General features: G+C 38.1%; 1 protein-coding gene across 9 annotated transcripts in view; it reads left to right on the top strand.

Annotated features, from left to right (window-relative positions):
• Positions 1-21,811, top strand: part of TRPS1 (transcriptional repressor GATA binding 1) — a 279,210-nt gene that overhangs the window by 30,733 nt on the left and 226,666 nt on the right. Inside the window, exon 2 of one of the 9 annotated variants that reach the window (XM_061439104.1) lies at positions 19,767-19,837. The exons of the other annotated variants lie outside the window; for them this stretch is intronic. The gene's annotated coding sequence lies outside the window, so the exon portion shown is untranslated. The remainder of the gene's footprint in view (positions 1-19,766; positions 19,838-21,811) is intronic. 9 annotated transcript variants of the gene reach the window in all.

The raw sequence follows: 21,811 nt of genomic DNA on the forward strand, positions 1-21,811 counted from the left end.
CCACACAGTCAAAGGGTTTGGCATAGTTAATAAAGCAGAAATAGATGTTTTTCTGGAACTCTGTTGCTTTTTCCATGATCAATTGAATGTTGGCAATTTGATCTCTGGTTCCTCTGCCTTTTTAAAAACAGCTTGTACATCTGGAAGTTCAGGGTTCATGTATTGCTGAAGCCTGGCTTGGAGAATTTTGAGCATTACTTTACTAGCATGTGAGATGAGTGCAATGTGCGGTAGTTTGAGCATTCTTTGGCATTGCCTTTCTTTGGGACTGGAATGAAAACTGACCTTTTCCAGTCCGGTGGCCACTGCTGAGTTTTCCAAATTTTCTGGCATATTGAGTGCAGCACTTTCACAGCATCATCTTTCAGGATTTGGAACAGCTCAACTGGAATTCTGTCACCTCCACTAACTTTGTTCATAGTCATGCTTTCTAAGGCCCACTTGACTTCACATTCCAGGATGTCTGGCTCTAAGTGAGTGATCACACCATCGTGATTATCTTAGTGGTGAAGATCTTTTGTGTACAGTTCTTCTGTGTATTCTTGCCATCTCTTCTTAATATCTTCTGCTTCTGTTAGGTCCATACCATTTCTGTCCTTTACTGAGCCCATCTTTGCATGAAATGTTCCCTTGGTATCTCTCATTTTCTTGAAGAGATCTTTAGTCATTCCCATTCTGTTGTTTTCCTCTATTTCTTTGCATTGATCGCTGAGGAAGGCTTTCTTATCTCTCCTTGCTGTTCTTTGGAACTCTGCATTCAGATGCTTATATCTTTCCTTTTCTCCTTTGCTTTTCGCTTCTCTTCTTTTCACAGCTATTTGTAAGGCCTCCCCAGACAGCCATTTTGCTTTTTTGCATTTCTTTTCCATGGGGATGGTCTTGATCCCTGTCTCCTGTACAATGTCATGAACCTCCATCCATAGTTCATCAGGCATTCTATCAGATCTAGTCCCTTGAATCTATTTCTTACTTCCACTGTATAATCATAAGGAATTTGATTTAGGTCATATCTGAATGGTCTGTTGGTTTTCCCTACTGTCTTCAATTTAAGTCTGAATTTGGCAATACGGAATTCATGATCTGAGCCACAGTCAGCTCCCGGTCTTGTTTTTGCTGACTGTATAGAGCTTCTCCATCTTTGGCTGCAAAGAATATAATCAATATGATTTCGGTGTTGACCATCTGGCGATGTCCATGTGTAGAATCACCTCTTGTGTTGTTGGAAGAGGGTGTTTGCTATGACCAGTGCATTCTCTGGGCAAAACTCTATTAGCCTTTGCCGTGCTTCATTCCGTATTCCAAGGCCAAATTTGCCTGTTACCTCAGGTGTTTCTTGACTTCCTGCTTTTGCATTCCAGTCCCCTCTAATGAAAAGGACATCTTTTTTGGGTGTTAATTCTAAAAGGTCTTGTAAATCTTCATAGAACTGTTCAATTTCAGCTTCTTCAGTGTTACTGGTTGGGGCATAGGCTTGGATTACTGTGATATTAAATAGTTTGCCTTGGAAACGAACAGAGATCATTCTGTCGTTTTTGAGATTGCATCCAAGTACTGCATTTCGGACTTTTTTGTTGACCGTGATGGCTACTCCATTTCTTCTAAGGGATTCCTGCCCACAGTAGTAGGTATAATGGTCATCTGAGTTGAATTCACCCATTCCAGTCCATTTTAGTTTGCTGATTCCTAGAATGTTGATGTTCACTCTTGCCATCTCCTGTTTGACTACTTCCAATTTGCCTTGATTCATGGACCTGACATTCCAGGTTCCTATGCAATATTGCTCTTTACAGCACCGGACCTTGCTTCTATCACCAGTCACATCCACAGCTGGATATTGTTGGAACACACAGACACACACACACACACGTATATATATATCTCTCCTCCCTCTCAGACCTTCCCCCACCCCCATCCCAGCCCTCTAGGTCACCATAGAGCACTGAGCTGAGCTCCCTGCACTATATAGCAGCTTTGCAATAGCTATTTTACACATGATAGTGTATGTATATGTCAGTGCTACTCTCCCAATTTATTCCACCCTCTCCTTCCCCCTGCCCTATGTCCAGTGATCACTCTCTCCATCTGTGGCTCTGTTCCTGTCCTGCAAGTAAGTTCATCTGTACCATATTTCTAGATTCCACACGTATATGTTAATATTTACTCAGGCATAAAAGACAATGAAATAGGGTCATTTGTAGAGACTAGGATGGACTCAAGACTGCATACAGAGTGAGTCAAGGTGAAAGTCTCTCAGCTGTGTCTGACTCTTTGCGGACTCTATGGACTATATAGTACATGGACTTCTCCAGGCCAGGATACTGGAATGGGTTGCTGTTCCCTTCTCCAGGGGATCTTCCCAACCTAGGGATCCAACCCAGGTCTCCCGCATTGGAGGCGTATTCTTCACCAGCTGAGCCACCAGGGAAGTCCATACAGAATGAAGTAAGTCAGAAAGAGAAGGGCATCTTGATGTCAGTGTGTGCTGCCACTAGGAGCCTGTAGCCTAGCAGGGGAGAGCAGGATGTAGACCAACAGTTACACTGCATTGCCCTTTACAGTCTCTTGGTTTATGCATTTAATTTGTATCCACGTCTCTTTTCATTCCCTTTAAAAAATAACTGGAGGATAGACATGTTATACATGTTTTATAGGAATAAAGACAATACAGGTAAACTCAGAGAGGATAAGAAGCCTGGCTAGAACCATTCTTCTTTATGGTGTATATGCTTCTGTAATCCTTTGAGTGTGCGTGTGTGTGTGTTTTTACATGTGTACGTTTCTCTCTTTATCCCATTCAACATCAGAAAAATGAGGCAGTATGTCAGGGGTTGTTTTTGGAAGTACAAGGAGATCTCTGCCTACAACAGTTTGCAAACCCTATTACTTCAAATCTGAGAACAGTGTGAAATTTTCTGGCTAAAAATTCAGTGTGGTGTGCCTGAGGACACCTTCCTGGCCTTAACATAGATTCTCAGGTAACCTCGTGTTACTCCGTTTGTTCACTCTTCAGGTTTGCTGCTCTGGTCCTGGAGGAATTAATCTGAATGGGCACAAAGAAGGCTGTTCTCTGTCTAAATGTAACCTGATTTTGGAGTGTTCCTGCTTTAAAAACAGATTCCATCTGGTTGTAGAACAGTTGGGACACTTGAGAGGTAACCAGGAGGTAGTGCTGTAATATGAAAATTTAGATGGATCTTTAGTACTTAAATCTGATGTCTGCTAAGTCTTCTCTCTATATTGATCTGGCTTGAAATCTTTATTTCAAGACGTGTTGTGTATAATGGTATTTTTCAGTGATCGTGTCTTCTTGGCCATTATTTTAACTGCTGAATTCTGTGGGTCAGAATATACTAGTTGGATTGTTATGGAGTTTCTGACCAGGTTCTGAGTGAGTTCCCAGTGGAACTGTGAAGATCTGGGATAATTTGGAAGGCTTGCTTTTAAGTTACTTTGGAAAACGTTTTAAAAGGCTGCAGGTCCCAGAACTTAAGAGTTAGAATGGGTTCAGGAGAAACAAGGCTAAAATAAAATATTGAATATGGACCCACAGTTCAGAAACAAATAGGTGTCAAGTAGGTAGGTTAGTGAGCTGATTGATATTTGTACCATTTCAGTAAGCTTCAGAAGCGTATTCACTAAATTTAAATAACATCAATAAGTCCACTCAAGAAATAAACTAAGTGGTACCTACTCGTTTATGGTTCATACAGTTGATCATGAGACTATCAATACGAATGACCAAAGGGAAACACTGTTCAGGCAGGAATTTCAATTTTGGAGCAGATACATAAAATATTGTATTGATAGTAATAACTCTCAATTTGAGCTGTAGAAATACAGAGTAACACAGAAACGCCTAGGTAATCCAGTATAATTAATGTTTCACAAATGTATGTCAATAACCTCACCCTTTTTTTGGTACTGGTAAGATATTTCTGAGTTTTTATTTATTTTTTTTAATTCTTTCATGATCAGAGTTGAAATACATTTGACTTTCTTTCACATATGTGACAGTCTTCATTTTTCACTTTTCTTCAATGGACACTTTACACAATGTCTGGTTTGGTTTTCTTAATCTCTTCTATTTGGAAACTTCAAGTGGGTTCCTGTTTTCTACAAGTGCTCCAGCCTCATCAACTGGGATGCGAGATTCTATCTTGCAAACCTTTGTAACCACATGTTTTAGTGATGCAGACTCTTCTCTTGACGTGTTTGTATTGGAGAGTAACCCTTTGTTTCTTTTATGTCCTATTTGCTGCAGTTCTGTTTTCTCTTCCCTAGAATTGTGCATTTCTTATTTCTTCCTAGGGATCGTCTTCACTCTGATCTACCTTAAATGTTTCTACTGCTCTTGACCACATTACATTCTTTTACTATGAGTGAAATTAATAGTGGAGATAATAATAATATTCATAAAAGTATTAGTGGACATTTAGCAATTAACTGTTTGTCTCCAAAGGAATTTATTGTTTGCTCTGCTGATTTTGGTGCATAATCCTACGTGATCCTGTATTTTTATTGAGATGCTTACTGTGAACTTTCATTGATACAGGAAGCTTGTTTCTTAGAAAGCAATCATTTTCTCTTAAAATTCCTTTCCCTTTTGGTCATTAGCAGCATTGTTTAAAATATACTATGTGCTCAATAAATTTAGACTATATGAGTGAATTAATTGATTAGAAATTTTAGTGTTAAATGTCCTTGTCCATAAGCAGAATGTATCCATGATATTCAGCGCTTGTTGTGGTACTTTATGTTCCAATCTGATGAACCAGAATGGTTTTTTAAATCATTAATATTGTGCATTCATGGCAGAATAAATAGAAACTTTATTGAGAATTAAATGTGTCAACTTTGGCTTCATAGCCAGAATATCAAGCTTTTGGGAAGAGATCAGTTTTCAATAAATTATATGCACTTACCATTAATAGATTAATATATAAATGAACATAAATTAATCCAGAGCATAATGACCCTATTTCCAGGATTATACCTAATTGCTTATGATAAGAAACTTTAGGATGGTTAGCACTATCTTATCAGATGGTAAAAAATTGTACTGAAATCAGAGACAATATTGTTGATATTAAGCTATTTTTATCACAGTAACGCTTTTTCCATAACATGTAGAAGTTTTATCCATGTTCCAGTAGTAAACACTTTGGATGGAAGAGCTTATCTAAAGTTTTGTGTACATGGATGATAAATGAACTGTGTACTCCTTCCAGAAAAATAGAAATTTCCCACAGCATTTTATTCTTTATTTTATAGAATTGAAAATTTTAACAAAAACACCACCGAAATGACTAACACTTCAAAGTCTCCTTCAGTTCCATTAAGAAGTCACATTCTCTCTCAAGACAGGATGGCCTTTTCCACTTGCTGTTTCTGCTGCCTGATTCCCTTTACCCTCTGCTCGTGCCTGAACAGCTTCTACTCTTTTAGTTTGCACACAGTTTTACCCCTAGAACTCTTTCTTTTTATACCAGTTCTGGATCAGGCACCTGCCTGTCCTAGTTTTCTTTTCTGTGACTAGCCTGGAAGCTTACTGAGGACGGGCTTCCTGTCTGCCTCTCTCCCAGTTAATACTCAGCACCTAACTCAATGCCCACAAAAATACATGTTGAGTGAATATCAGATCAAATCAGATCAGATCAGTCACTCAGTGGTGTCCGACTCTTTGCGACCCCATGAATCGCAGCATGCCAGGCCTCCCTGTCCATCACCAACTCCCGGAGTTCACTGAGACTCACGTCCATCGAATCAGTGATGCCATCCAGCCATCTCATCCTCTGTCGTCCCCTTCTCCTCTTGCCCCCAATCCCTCCCAGCATCAGAGTCTTTTCCAATGAGTCAACTCTTCGCATCAGGTGGCCAAAGTACTGAAGTTTCAGCTTTAGCATCATTCCTTCCAAAGAAATCCCAGGGCTGATCTCCTTCAGAAAGACTGGTTGGATCTCCTTGCAGTCCAAGGGACTCTCAAGAGTCTTTTCCAATACCACAGTTCAAAAGCATCAATTCTTCGGCACTCAGCCTTCTTCACAGTCCAACTCTCACATCCATACATGACCATAGGAAAAACCATAGCCTTGACTAGATGAACCTTTGTTGGCAAAGTAACGTCTCTGCTTTTGAATGTGCTATCTAGGTTGGTCATAACTTTCCTTCCAAGGAGTAAGCGTCTTTTAATTTCATGGCTGCAATCACCATCTGCAGTGATTTTGGAGCCCAGAAAAATAAAGTCTGACACTATTTCCACTGTTTCCCCATCTATTTCCCATGAAGTGGTGGGACCGGATGCCATGATCTTCGTTTTCTGAATGTTGGGCTTTAAGCCAACTTTTTCACTTTCCTCTTTCACTTTCATCAAGAGGCTTTTTAGTTCCTCTTCACTTTCTACCATAAGGGTGGTGTCATCTGCATATCTGAGGTTATTGATATTTCTCCCAACAGTCTTGATTCCAGCTTGTGTTTCTTCCAGTCCAGCGTTTCTCATGATATACTCTGCATAGAAGTTAAATAAACAGGGTGACAATATACAGCCTTGACGTCCTCCTTTTCCTATTTGGAACCAGTCTGTTGTTCCATGTCCAGTTCTAACTGTTGCTTCCTGACCTGCATAAAGATTTCTCAAGAGGCAGATCAGGTGGTCTGGTATTCCCATCTCTTTCAGAATTTTCCACAGTTTATTGTGATCCACACAGTCAAAGGCTTTGGCATAGTCAATAAAGCAGAAATAGATGTGTTTTGGAACTCTCTTGCTTTTTACATGATCCAGTGGATGTTGGCAATTTGATCTCTGGTTCCTCTGCCTTTTCTAAAACCAGCTTGAACATCAGGAAGTTCACGGTTCACATATTGTTGAAGCCTGGCTTGGAGAATTTTGAGCATTACCTTACTAGCGTGTGAGATGAGTGCAATTGTGCTGTAGTTTGAGCATTCTTTGGCATTGCCTTTCTTTGGGATTGGAATGAAAACTGACCTTTTCCAGTCCTGTGGCCACTGCTGAGTTTTCCAAATTTGCTGGCATATTGAGTGCAGCACTTTCACAGCATCATCTTTCAGGATTTGGAACAGCTCAACTGGAATTCTATCACCTCCACTAGCTTTGTTCGTAAAATATATGTGATGTTAATTTATTCTTGAGTATAAGCATTAGTCATCATAGCATATGGTCATTTTTGTCTTGGTTGCACAAAAAAATAAGGTTCAGTGCTAGATGGACATTGATGCCTGCACTTACACTTGACCATGGATGCTGGGAAAAACATTCAGGTAACAGCTTATTTGGGTAAACATTTGGAGTTTTCTCATGAGAGTTAAGGATGCACAAGGGGATAAGTTATAGGACATTTTGACAAGACTAACTTTATTCTAAGTGACTGAATCAGACTAAAATGGTTCTCTTTCAAGCAGTATTCCTGGTCATCAATAAGTATTCTTGAGTAATGGTATCTTTTAACTTGTTAGTATTTTCAGAGTATTTCATATATTTTTTTCAGCATTCCTACTGTGGACTACGGGCCTTACATTCCAGAGTTCACCTACTCTTTTAGCTCGTTTGGACCATATTCATGATACTTTGTGAAGGAGAATTCCATTTTTATTTTCATAAACCAGGGCAGGATATTTGGGAACCTACAACCTGTTTTTTTTTTTTTTTTCCCTCCAGAATATGGCAGCCGACTTAGCAGGATACAGTTTTCTTAGAGAATTCTGTCATGACTCACTTTTAATGTAATTTGTTCTATTTCAACCTTAAAACAGGGCATTCTTAATATTTTAACAAGATTAAAAGAGCTGGATGTCACATGATATATTAACCTTTTCATGAAGTCATTTTGGTAATAGCATTTTATTTTCTGAATCAAACCTGATTTGTAGCCTAAATAACCAAGTCGTCATTTGCAGGTGTGAAGATAATCTTACTAGATCCCAGTATTGTTTGTTTAGGTGAACTCTGGAGTCATCTGATTTTGAAATAACTGGGTAAAACTGTCACTGTGAAATGTCATGTCAACAAAAGTTCAAAAGAAATGTGTGCTGTGTGCTCAGTTGCTCAGCTGTGTCTGACTCTTTGCAACCTGGTGGACTGTGGGCTGCTAGCTCCTCTGTCCATGGGCTTTCCCAGGCAAGAATACTACAGCGAGTTGCCATTTCCTTCTCCAGGGGATCTTCCTGACCCAGGGATCATCTCTTGTGTCTTCTGCATTATGGGCAGATTCTTAACCATGAGCCACCTGGGCAGCCTCAAAAGAATCATGAAAGCAGTTAATTTTAAATAAAACAACTAGGGCCACTGTTCTCTAGGCACTGTGCTGCTCCTTTCACAGTTTGTCCCATCTATACCCCCAGTTGTTTCCTGAAGGCAACAGGTAAATGTCTAGAACATTTGTGCTTTGATGTCCAGGAAGCGTAAGAAGTGGGGCCAGCCACCTAGTTCTTATTCTGCTTAAACTCAAGGTTCTTAAGCTCATTTAGGTGACTATAATCTTGGACTTTGTGGTTCTCTTGTGGAAATAGTGGTAAATTATCATGTCACACAAACCTGGAGTGATTTTCATCGGATAAAATGTGATTATATTATGTCTGTGTGTGCCTAAAAAACAAATAGTAAATGTCCCATGAAATACATTAACTCACACTACTTTTGAGTTTTTCTGTTAACATGTGTGTGCTGCTTGTTCATTTTTTTAGAAGCCACGTGATAATAGAAGCCAAAGTCTTAAGAAAATATTAACCATGTGGAAGGTTTAAAACTGATAGAATTTTTACCTATTAACTTATCTTTTTGGTGCAAGATGAGAAACACCTATCATTCTTCAATGTGTGAGATGGAATACCTTATTACATATTAAGGAGAGCAATTACCTTAGGTCAGGGTAGAATCTGCCACACTTCATTTCAACAGAGCATTGTTCTGCCTTATAAAAATACTCAATTTTGATGTGTGGATTCCCTGAAAAAGCCACAGTATTGTTTGACTGTTTTTCATTTCTTCCATCCAGTCTTCTCAGGTAAGCGGGTTACTTTAACCCCTTTTCAATTCCAGTTTTCCTATTTGTTAAAATAGGGCGAATAGATTCCTCACCGTTTCAGTGAGGGTTAAATGATAAAATTGTGTGAGCCAAGAAACGGATGGCTGGTGCATAATAGATGCTCAGCAAGTATTCGTACTCTTCCACCTTTACTCAGCCTGTCTCTGTGGTCTCATGCAGCTTCCATGTCCTATTGATACACTTAGTACCTGCAGATGTGTTTTTGTTTTGCCCCTTTCTGACCCTCCCCCCCATTCCCCCACCAGGGTCCAAAACAGAGATTGCTCTCCTGTTTGCTTATATGTTAGGTTCTGCTTTCTTTGGGCCGTCTGTTGCTTTTTGCTCCTGTTTTTGTCTCTGACCTCTATTTAATCCTTTTGCCCTTTCAAATCTCTTTTGTCCAGAAATCTTATTTTCTTCTCCCTTCATTTCTCTTTTCTTCTTTCTTCTGTTAATACCATCTTGCTACCAACTTGGCACATCCCGGCTCGGCCAGAGTGGCCAATAGCAGCATTCTACTCCGTTAGATGGCTTGGTCTGCCCTCAGAGAATGGCACCTGAAAGGATTCCTCTCACTGCATTAAGTGTCCTGTGGTCCTGGCAGAGCAACTTCTGACTCTGCAAAATCACACACACACACACACACACGCACGCACATACGCAATAACTTTTTATCTGGAAAATGCATAAATCAAAAGTCTGTTCTTCAGTGAGCTATTACAAAATAAAATACACCTGTATAATGATCTCTCATGTCAACCAAGAGACACTGCTGATGCCCTCCAGGTCCCTCCTGTTCTGTTCTCTTCCCTTCACCAGAAGTTCATCACTCTTCCTGACTGCTCACACTTTAGATTGATTTTGTGTGTTTTGAGACATTGCATGCATTAACGCCTAGCATTCATAATGCATTAGAAGTATGCATCTTTTTGTCTGACTTCTCATGCTCAACATTCCCATTAGTGAAATTCATCCATGTTGTTGTATGCAGTTTATTTATTTTTATTGCAGTATAATATCTTATTGTATGACCATACATTCCACTGTAGTTGGAATTTTTGAACCAGTTCTTTTGATGTACACCTGAGCTGGTTCCAGTTTTGACAGTTCAGATAAATGTCAGTTCAGATGTTGTGAGTATTCCTGTGAATGTGTGTGTGTGTGTGCACATGTGTGCATCCTCACATTTTTAAATTGAACTTCTGGTTTTATGTCATTCCAGATGCTTTAAGTTGCTAGGAGTCTGATCCAGATGTTTGAGACTTTACTGTATTCTTTTATGTTCCACCTTATTCCTTTAAAAGACAAACGTGTATCTATTTTTATACACTATGCTATTAATAGAGACTATTTTAGATTTTGGAATATTAGAGGATACGTGGTAAAAATTTGTGAATAAAATATATATGTATAAATGCATGTAGTTGTGGTAAATATTAGTATATTAATATATCATAAATACATTAAGTACCATATGATATTCACATATAGAACAAATAATCACACAGATATATGAACTTCTAAAATTCATTTTACTGATTACAGGCATTATTGCAGAATTATTACTATATAGAATGTACTTAATTTTTAATGACCCTTCCTTTAATTAAGTAATTCAGTCCACAAATATTTTCAGTATGTAAATTTATATAGACATATATATATATATATATAGAACTCAAGTCAACCCAACATAGTTGTGTGATTCACAGTTTCAAAAAATAAATAGTTCTTGCTTCTTAATACTTATGCGTTTATTGCTCTGTGACCATAGATCCAGAACTATGATATCTCATTCTTTGTTAAGGCTTAAATAATGTCAAAATTAGTACTTTGAGTCCCTGTGTGTCTTGATTTTGTTTGTTACTAGTTGTGTTAACAATGGGGCATCCCAGGTGGGCTCAATGATAAAGAATCTGCCTGCCAATACAGAAGACATGGGTTAAATGCCTGGATTGGGAAGATCACCTGGAGAAGGGAAAGGCAACCCACAGCAGTATTCTTGCCTGGGAAATTCCATGGACAGAGGAGCCTGGCAGGCTACAGTCCATGAAGTCTCAAAGAGTCTGACATGACTTAGTGGCTAGATGACAACTGTACATTAATAAGACGACTATAACATTATCCTAGCTTTTATCCTTGTGAGACTAATGTCCAGAGAGTCAGGCCTTCCTTGAAGAGATAGACACTAGGTGGAACTCTCTAAGTGTGCTAATTCCCATCTAGCCAATAAGAACTTTTGTGAGTGTCTATTCTCGTTGGTAGGCTAGTCTCAGTGGGGACGGCCATGTTAGTATCACTGAACTTTTAAAAAACTTGTATGTCCCTAATGTGCTACACTGTTTCCCTCGAATAGTCATTATCAGAGTGTGCTGATACAATAATAATTTCATTGTTAATAATGAGAGTGTGTCATAGCCTCTGCCAATCGTTGATAATGCATAATATTTAAATATGTGAATTAATTTTTATCAATTTTTATTAACATAGTCACTGACTTGAAGGACATGAGTTTGAGCAAACTCTGGGAGATAGTGAAGGACAGGGAAGCCTGCTGTTTATGGGGTCTGAAAGGGTCAGACACGGCTTAGCAACTGGACAACAATGATACATGAATGGGTTTATTAATACTTTAGTTGGCATTCAGTTCAGTTCAGTTCAGTCGCTCAGTCGTGGCTGACTCTTTGCGAGCCCATGAATCGCAGCACGCCAGGCTTCTCTGTCCATCACCAACTCCTGGAGTTCACTGAGACTCACGTCTATCGAGTCAGTGATGCCATCCAGCCATCTCATCCTCTGTTGTCCCCTTCTCCTCTTGCCCCCAATCCCTCCCAGCATCAGAGTCTTTTCCAATGAGTCAACTCTTTGCATGAGGTGGCCAAAGTACTGGAGTTTCAGCTTTAGCATCATTCCTTTCAAAGAACACCCAGGGCTGATCTCCTTCAGAATGGACTGGTTGGATCTCCTTGCAGTCCAAGGGACTCTCAAGAGTCTTCTCCAACACCACAGTTCAAAAGCATATTTTCTGGTCTGGGGGACTTTATAGCCTCATGAATTGTGTGTGTGCTTAGTCACTCAGTTGTGTCTGACTCTTTGTGACCCCAAGAACTGTAGCCCCCCAGGCTCCTCTGTCCATGGGGATTCTCCAGGCAAGAATACTGGAGTGGGTAGCCATGCCCTCCTCCAGGGGATCTTCCCAACCCAGAGATCAAATCCAGGTCTTCCTCATTGCAGGCAGATTCTTTACCATCTGAGCCACCAGGGTAGCCCTTACTGAGGTAGCCTAAACCATAAACAAATAATTACATTGTGTTGTGGCAAGTACTTCAAATGGAGACATGCATACATTGCCACAGATGATAGTGGAAAAGACTCAACTTTTGCCCAAGAAAATTATGAAGACTTTTGTAAAGTGAATCCAGTTAGAGACTTTAATAATTTGGTAACTTTAGTAATGTGCTGGGTATTAGGAGGACAATTCAAAAGTTAGGATAACACTGTAGTCCATGAGAATATTGAGAAGGTTGTATTTTTGCTTGCCACAAGGATAGAACCGATCCAGTACCTTAAGTGCATTTGATGATAATCTTTGTAAAATGTTATCAGGAAGTTTATATCAGTTTTATATCTGTGAATGCCTTGCTTAATTATGGTTCATAAAAATGTTAGGGGGTTTGTGAGAAATGCAATGGTAAACCAATTTTGGGTTTAGACTCCTTCAGACTTAACTCTTCTATGTCCTAAGCCTCTGACCTCAGCAAGTTGATCTAACTTTTCTAAATCTTAGTTACTTCGGCTGTAAAATGTGAACAATAATAGTATCTTACTTAAATAATTGTTGAAAATGAAAATTAAAGGAGATAATACATTCTTGGCATAGTGCCCAGCTCATGGTAACAACATAGGAAATATTTTGTATTAACTAAAAATTTAGGTTATGATATACATTAACATTCACAATTGTGAGCCTAAGAAGTCTAGTTCTGAATTTTGTTTTCTTTCAAAATTTGATTAGATTTTGAAGGAATTATTTGGAAAACACCTGAATCTGGAATTATATAAATATATATTTTTTTCCTTTACTCTTCTTATGACAGGTGTCCACAACAAGATTGACAGAGAAAAGAAATGACTAATTGGGGTGCGGGTGGTGGAAATCTTTTCCAAAGATGTATGTGTGTGTCCGTGTGTGTGGTTAGATAGATTCTTAAGTTTATGTTGAACTTGAATGTGAACATTGAATAGATTAGCTGTATAAAGTATTTAATGAGTGAGCCTGTTTCTGCCCTTATTAATTCTGCAGCCCCACTCATATGCATGACATCACCATTCTTTCTCAATTGGTGAATGGTGAAGGAGGTGCTCTGGGGTCTAAGAGTAACCTGAATACGTGCTGGTCCTCTCACACTTGGCCCTCACTGTGACCTCACTCCTATGCTGGCTTTGAGTTTAAAATTAACTTCAAATTAATTCCCTGTTTCACATTTACTTTGGCATCTACACAGCTATTTCTATTTTTAAATTTATTGTTAATCTTTTGTTTTCATCTTTGGGGGTAAGGGGAAAGCAGTAACAGTAGAACAAAATCCAAAAGCCCAAGAAGCTAGAGCCTTTGATTTGCAAGGGTGATGTAGGGAGTCTGCCCTCCATATAGATCATTTCTCTTCTACACACAGAAACACAAACCAGATTCTATTAAGCTTTATAGGAAAGGATGCAGTCACATACTTAGTCCTAAGACACATGTTTCTTGACAATGGTCCAGGCATTAGTTCTATCTTTTATTATGAGCAGAGATGAATGTGGAAGCAGAGACTGAGCTGGGAATGGGATTTGCATGTGGATTAGATCTATTCTGTCCAGTATTTTCAAGCAATTGAGAACCACTGATGCTACTGTAGAGTCCCTCAGTACATTTCTGGGTCATTCTCTAACCTTTGTCCACACACTTTAGCTCCCTAAACTCTTTGCCATATTTCTGTTCCTAATTTTAATCAGATAAATTTTAAGTTATTATAAAAGAATGAGGCAGATTTAGTATCCAAGGTGGTAGTGCCTTAAATTGATGAAGTGTGGTAGGCAACATTTGAAAGAATCACTGAAAAATAAATCACATTAAAAAAAATTCTTTATGCAGTTATATTTGTGTAAACTGTTAAGCTCAGAGATAACACTCAGCTTATATCCATACATGCTTATGCATATATGATTTGGATATCAGAGATTGTAATGTGCATTGATGTTTATCTCATGCATTTTTTCCCCTTGGCCTTCCAGCATGACTGTGATCTCTACCATTACACATTCTGTTAAAATACTGAATCTAAATCTTTAATGATAATAGATCCTGATCTTTTAATGTTTATAACCAGGCTGGAAAAAAATACAAAACCCTTCAAAATGGTCTACTTCATATCAAAACATCTCAGTTTTCTTGCTGATTAATGAAGGGATACTTATTTTGTTTTAAAACATCACGTATTATTTTATGTAATATTTTAGAAATTTTACATATGTTAAGACAGGAAGATAATTACTGTACAGAGCAGCATCCGGCACTGTGCTCAGCAGAACATTAGTGTTGTTGGTATATGGCAGTAGGTGACTTAAAGCCAAATGCGATCGGGAAATTCCAATCCAAATAGAACAGACTCCCCCGCTGTATAATTCCCAGGACTTTTCAGAGCTGTAGTAGCTAATGTACACTGCATCTGTGAAGAGGCAGGTATAAAGTATACAGTTTCCACTAAACTTACTTTGAACAAAGAACTTCCTTACATTTCTTTTAAAAAAACTAGTATCATTGAAAGAACATAGAGAAAATTCTTGATTTTCTTCTTGTCAGCTGTACTTAAGAAGTTATCATAGTAAAATTCCAGGTAGAGCCTAGCTAAGTTTGGGGTGAGCATGGGAAGACTGTCCTGAAACAATGGTTTATTAAAAAAAAAAAAAGTTTTACAAATTATGAAGGAATTCTGTGTGTACTTTTCTTTCCCTTCATACGTAGAGCTTTTGTCATCCTAAGAGTCAGAAAAAAGTGATTTAACCTATTCTACTATAATAAGTTGCCTTCCAGTTTTAAAACATTTTCTGTTTAAAACAGGACCAGTTTTCTTTGGAAAATTTCAATGTACTTAAAAAGAAAAAAAGACGAATGATTCCATCCTGTGTCTATAAAGTTTTTTGTTTTCATCAGAAGAGAAAATGATGCTGAGTTGCTTACATTAAGCATTTAGCAATAACTAGGGTATAATGGGCTTTCCTAGTAGTACTCAGCTGGTAAAGAATCTGCTTTCAATACAGGCGATCCTGATTCAATTCCTGGTTCAGGAAGAAGAGGACAGACTGGGAAGAGATACCACAGAGAAGGGATAGGATACCCATTCCAGTATTTTGGGGCTTCCCTGGTGGCTCAGACAGTAAAGAATCCACCTGCAGTGTGGGTAGACCTGGGTTCAATACCTGGGTTGGGAAGATCCCCTGGAGAAGGACATGGCAACCCACTCCAGCATTTTTGCCTGGAGAATTCCCGGTGGACAGGGGAGCCTGGCGGGGTACAGCCCATGGCATGGCAAAGAGTTGTACACAACTGAACGATTAAGCACAGCACACAGGGTGGTATATAAACCAGATATTACATCATTAGTGTGTTCTTTGGGCTTTTCTGGTGGTTCAGACTGTAAAGAATCTACCTGCAATGCAGGAGAATGTGTTCAATCCCTGGGTGAGGAAGATCCCCTTGGAGATTGGAATGGCTACTCACTCCAATATTCTTGTCTATAGAATTCCATGGACAGAGGGGCCTCAGTCCATGGTGTTGCAAAGTGTCAGACACGACTGAGCAACTAACACACACTGTGTTCTTCATTACACAGTGTGAAAGATATCCATCAGTACTGTTTATTAACTTAAATGAGCTTTTAAAAATACATCCTAAACAAAGATCCCTGGCCTCTTGGAACTTACATACAGAGCAGCAGACACTCTTAACTTACTTTGAATTCTCTTTTATTGCCTGTATGCATTTGCTGATATCTCATGATATTTGTGCCTTACCTGGCAGATTACTTATTGAACTGTTAGTATCTAATGGGTGAGAGTTTTTAAGCTGCTTCCTTTGGTGCCTTAGGGATGAGCAAGTAGGGGTTTGCGAGCTACTTACCAGTAACTTGTTGTTGCTATGTTAATAATAATGTTGTAAGCAAGAACTGTTGAATATGATGGCAGAAATTTATGTTCCCCATCACTGGCTATTTATATATATATATATACACACACATTTGTATATATGCATACATATTTATATATATATACACACATTGCTATGAGTTGTATATGACATTTGTTAAATTTCATATTATGAAAAATATTGTATTTAACACAGAAAGTGAAGGTTAACACAGAACTACATATAATATAAATTAATATTTTAAAATATGTGTGTATATGCATGTGTGTGTATGTGTGCGTGCTCAGTTGCTTAGTCATGTTCGACTCTTTTTGACCCCATGGACTGTAGCCCACCAGGCAAGAATGCTGGAATGGGTTGCCATTTCTCCTCCAGGGGATCTTCCTTACTCAGGGATTGAACCCATGTCTCCTGCCTTGGCAAATTCTTTACCACCTGCAATGCAAGTGACCTGGGTCTGATCCCTGGGTTGGGAAGATCCCCTGGAGAAGGGAAAGGCTACCTACTCCATATTCTGGCCTGGAGAATTCCATGGACTGTATAGTCCTTGGGGTCACAAAGAGTCAGACAGGACTGAGCGACTTTTGCTTTCATATATATAAAACCAGTATTAGCTCTCAATATCTTTCATGGCAATTGTTTTAATCTTGTATCTGGTTTTGTACTCTCAAAAAAAAAAAAATGAAGAAAATCACAATGAAGAGTAGCCCTGGCTCTCCTCAACTAAAGAAAACCCCGTGCATAGCAATGAAGACCCAGCACAGCCAAAAACAAATGAATTTTAAAAAATGAGCCAAAACTTTGCCTAATACACTTGGTTAAGCAGTTATGTGAAGATGGTGAGCATTCTTATTGAATTGTCATGGCATGCATCCGTTAGATTCACCATATTGTACATGCATGTTAATTTACCAAATGGATTTGTAGTGACTGACACAGATTTCTTATGGGAGGACTGAGACAGCTGTTCGCCAGTTACAGAGCTGGATTGAGGTAATTGAGACTTTCTTTTCAATTGAATAACAGATTGGAAAACAGACAAAGCAACATTGTATATTAAAAGTAAACTACCTTTAATATACAAAGATGTATTTTGGCAAACGCTAGGAAGAAAGTCAAAGGCATTCCTACAGAGCACAGCACTCGTTATTTTTGTTATCAGTAGAAATCCAATTTACATACAAATGAAATGTCAATTTCTCTCATAACCGTCTAGATAAAGAGATGCATGCATACTTTTCCATGAGCTGTTCTTTTTGAACTGAAGTGCTATGTTTGGGTCTTTGCCCTTGGACCAGTTGAAACAGTCTCAGTTTAACAAAGAAGAAAGGATAAAGTTGAGCCTGGCTCAGGCAAACATGCAAAGTCAGATTGGCCTGTTTGAATCAACAGTTGTCATTGTAGATGTTTTTTAATTTTTTTTTTTCTTGGAGAGGAAAACAAAAGGAAGAATGACATATGTATGGGCAATGAATAGTAATGTTTCTTAATTTGTTTAGTGAAATTGTGATCTTATTCAAATCAGAGATTTTAATACATTTGCCTCTCACCTGTTATGAAGGGGAAAATAATGATCCTTTCTCTGATTTTCCATAATGTACACTTACTCTGTTTCAGTTTTCCCATTAATGAAGTAGGTGCATGCTTCATTTTTTTCAGGTATATCCTACAGTTTCATTTAGACTTTTAAATGTCTAAAAATCTTTAAAGTCAAACCCCCCCCCCATTTTCTTTTTTTGTAATTGTTTAATAGGAGTAAGTACTTACTGAAATTCTTTCTCTAAGATGTATATATATACATGGATACTCATTTTGGCAAATATGACATTATTACTTACTTAATCGACTATCTCCTTTTACCTAGACTAGTACATTTGAAATGAGATATTTAAAATATAGACCACATAGCATGATGAAATAAAAGCCTAATAAAACGTATTTGGGCCAGCATCAGAACTCTTTGAAATCGGATATCTAAATAGTGTGCATTTTATCTCACTAAAGCTCCAGTTAGTTCTAGTGTCCAGATGACTATTAATGGGCTTTGTGCTCTGAAGCATATGCTAATAGAAGCGATCATTATGGATTAATTTGATGTGAATTAATAAGAGATTTATTTGATGGGAGTTGTTTGAAGGTGATGACATTTAAATCTCAAAAGGATTTAAGATGTCCAAAAATACCTTTAAAGATTCAGGAATAATCAATTCAGAGAGAGCAAATTAAATAGACATGGATAGCAAAGAACAGGATTTGACATTGGGTTTATGAAGTTTGAAGCAGTTTACAAAAAAAGTGACCTACCATTGAAGTAGAAACAGAAAACATTTAAACTCTAGCAATTCTTGGGTTTGCGATTGGATAAACAATGTCCTCTTGCGTTTTATAGTTCACTTAAGTGATCTGATTTTGATCTGTATATACGGAGTAGACAGGATTCAAGTTTTTTCCCTCTAAACCAATGAGCAAACACATATGTTCTTTAAAAAGTGAACTTTATATGTTGTTCATATGGAAGCTATCTAGTTTGCCAAGAGCCCAAAAGTCGACCTTCCTTTTATTTTGCTATCATTTGCTTAATTCTTTAAATTCTTTGTGGGGGACTTTTGATCAAAAGAAGCAGTTTGCTTTTCTTTTTTTCTTCTTTCCTTTTTATTTTTTTCTTTAATAAAAGCTATAAGAAATGTGTAGTTAATAACTCAATACTCTTGGGCTGTTGATACAAACAAGCCTGGAAGGAGCATATATTAAGGAGAAGACTGTCATATCTTTTCTTTTTGTGTTAAGCTTTGGTTTTAAATCCTTGAGAGTTTTATGATCTGGAAAAACAAGAAGAAGATGTCATCTGGTATTATATATTATGATGATAAGAACTGCTACTTAAAATTCAAATCATACTCAGCAGGATTAGAGATTGAGGTGAGATTACATCATCTTGCTTCTCTAATTTTCAGTTTTGTTCAGGTTTTGTATATATTATACACATATACTATATATACATATATATATAAACCAAATTTCATATCATTAGTGCGTGTTCATTACATAGTGTGAAGGATATTCATCAGTACTATTTTTTAACTTAAATGAGCTTTTAAAAATACATACTTGGAAATTGATGCATGAAGCAGGGCACTCAAAATTGGTGCTCTGGGACAACTCAGAGAGATGGGGTGGGGAGGGAGGTGGGAGTGGAGTTCAGGATGGGGGGACACATGTGCACCCATGGCTGATTCATGTCGACGTATGGCAAAAATCACAATAATTGTAATAAAAGTATTACAAAATTAAAAAAATGCATACTTGGAACTTGGAGAGTGACACTCCAAAATTACTTTTAATTCCCTTTCATTGCCTGTATGCATTTGCTGATTTCTTATAATAATTGTGCCTTACTTGATAGGTAGGTACTCATTTTAGGTTTTTTTTGAGCAAGAGAAGTTCCATATAATATTTTCTTTACTTTTTGAAAAACATCCTTCCTCTCTTATACTGATGACAAATATTAAAAGTGAAGTCCTCTTGCTTTCTGTGTTCAGCTCATAGGTGATGCTGGATGTACAGTTGTTGAATGAATGAATGGAAGTTGGAGGAAATGGAGAAGTGAATGGTAGGTGTCAGTGATATTGATGCCACGCTTAGTTGTTGATGGCTTAGTGTTTTGTAGACTTTCAAGGAAATTGAGTAAAGGGGAAACTAAAGTGCCTAAGCCGTTAGCCAGCATCATCCTAGAGTCTCAGAGGCAGAGAGCAGGTTAGAAATAATTTATTGTAATTCCCTCAATATACACATAAGTAGAGAGGTTCTGAGAAAGAAAGGGGCTTGCCCTTGATTACATCAGCAGGTGATTTGAATCAGGTTCAGAAACTGGCTGCATGTGCTCTTTGTACCGTTCCACCTTCTTAAAGAGGTTTTGATTCTTTACTGTGTTTAGGATCAAGTTGCCACAGAGCATAGAGGAGTTATCTCTTACCTTCAAGGAGTTTCTCTTCTAATGGAAATGAAACTTCACCCTCATCTGCATTGAATGGATGTGTGATCTCAGCTCTCTTTTTAAATTACTGTGATAGCTTATTCCTTTGATAGGATAATTATTTTGATTATCTACAACAGGGTTATTTTGAGCAAGTGTATTCCATAAATATATGTGTGTATATGGGCTTTCTTGATGGCTAAGTGTTAAAGAACCTGGTTGCCAATGCTGGAGACATAAGAGACATGGGTTCGATTCCTGGGTCAGGAAGATCCCCTGGAGCGGGGCATGGCAACCCACTCCAGTATTCTTGCCTGGAGAATCCCGTGGACAGAGGACCCTGGTGGGCTACAGTCCATAGGGTCTCAAAGAGTCGGACATGACTGAAGTGACTTAGCATGCGCACATGTATACATGCATGTGTGTATACGTTTAGATATTCATATAGATGAAATAAAACTAAATAGTGGGCAGTTCAGAATATCTGGGTAATAATAGAAAACATATTCCTTTGGTTCTAAAGGTGCCATTTTGAGAACATAATTCACAGTTGTTTATAGAAAAAAATTTTTTTCCTTGTATATTTAAGCATTTTAATCAGTGAGATAAAGTAGTTACTAGAATTCTATTTTAAGCTCTAATGCTGATTATTTCCACTGCATAAACCTGTCCAAGTAATACTGCAACACAGAAATATTGTGGTACCCTATTGCTTTTTTATAGTAAACTCTTTCACTAAAAATGCAAAGAAAACTTTTAAGGTAGGAGGAAATAATGGAAATTGAGATTTTTTTGCAAATGGAATGTCATATCTCAGTAATAAAAATTAATACAGATAGAGCATTTTTAGGGAGCTAAATTTATTTTGAACCTGCTTAACTGCCGTGGCACATAATAGTATTCATGTGTTAGTATAGGTGGCTGCTAAGTCACTTCAGTCATGTCCGACTCTGTGCAGCCCCATAGACAGCAGCCCACTAGGCTCCGCCATCCCTGGGATTCTCCAGGCAAGAATACTGGAGTGGGTTGCCATTTCCTTCTCCAAGTATAGGTGGAAAGTGATGTAAATATGGGAATGCTCACTATCACCCTCCGCATCCCTCTCCAGTTCCCTGGTCAGTTTTTATCTCATAATTAAATAGAGGACTGAAGTTGTCACTTTTGACTTTGTAGTGCTCATTCAGATTCTTCAGCTTCTTCGTCCATTCACTTTTTATTCATATATTACCCTGTTGTCTAAATGAATGTCTATACTGGACCTACTTTGATTGGCATTTTGAAATTTTGTGGGAGTCAGTGTGAGGAATATTGTTGTATAATAGAATGAAAAGTTTAAGACTTGCCAAAACTGATGACTAAGGTACACTGATGTGATTATACATATATATATATATATATATATATATATGGTTTCCTAGGTGGCGCCAGTGGTAAAAACCCACCTGCTAGTGCGAAAGACTCAAGAGACACAGAGTCGATTCTTAGGTCGGGAAGGTCCCCTGGAAGAGGGCATGGCAACTCACTCCAATATTCTTACCTAGAAAATTCCATGGACAGAGGAGCCTGTTGAGCTCTAGTCCATAGGGTTGCAAAGAGTCTAGTACAGACTAA

The sequence above is a fragment of the Bos javanicus genome, chromosome 14 (assembly GCF_032452875.1).
Source record: "Bos javanicus breed banteng chromosome 14, ARS-OSU_banteng_1.0, whole genome shotgun sequence".
Lineage (NCBI taxonomy): Eukaryota > Metazoa > Chordata > Mammalia > Artiodactyla > Bovidae > Bos > Bos javanicus.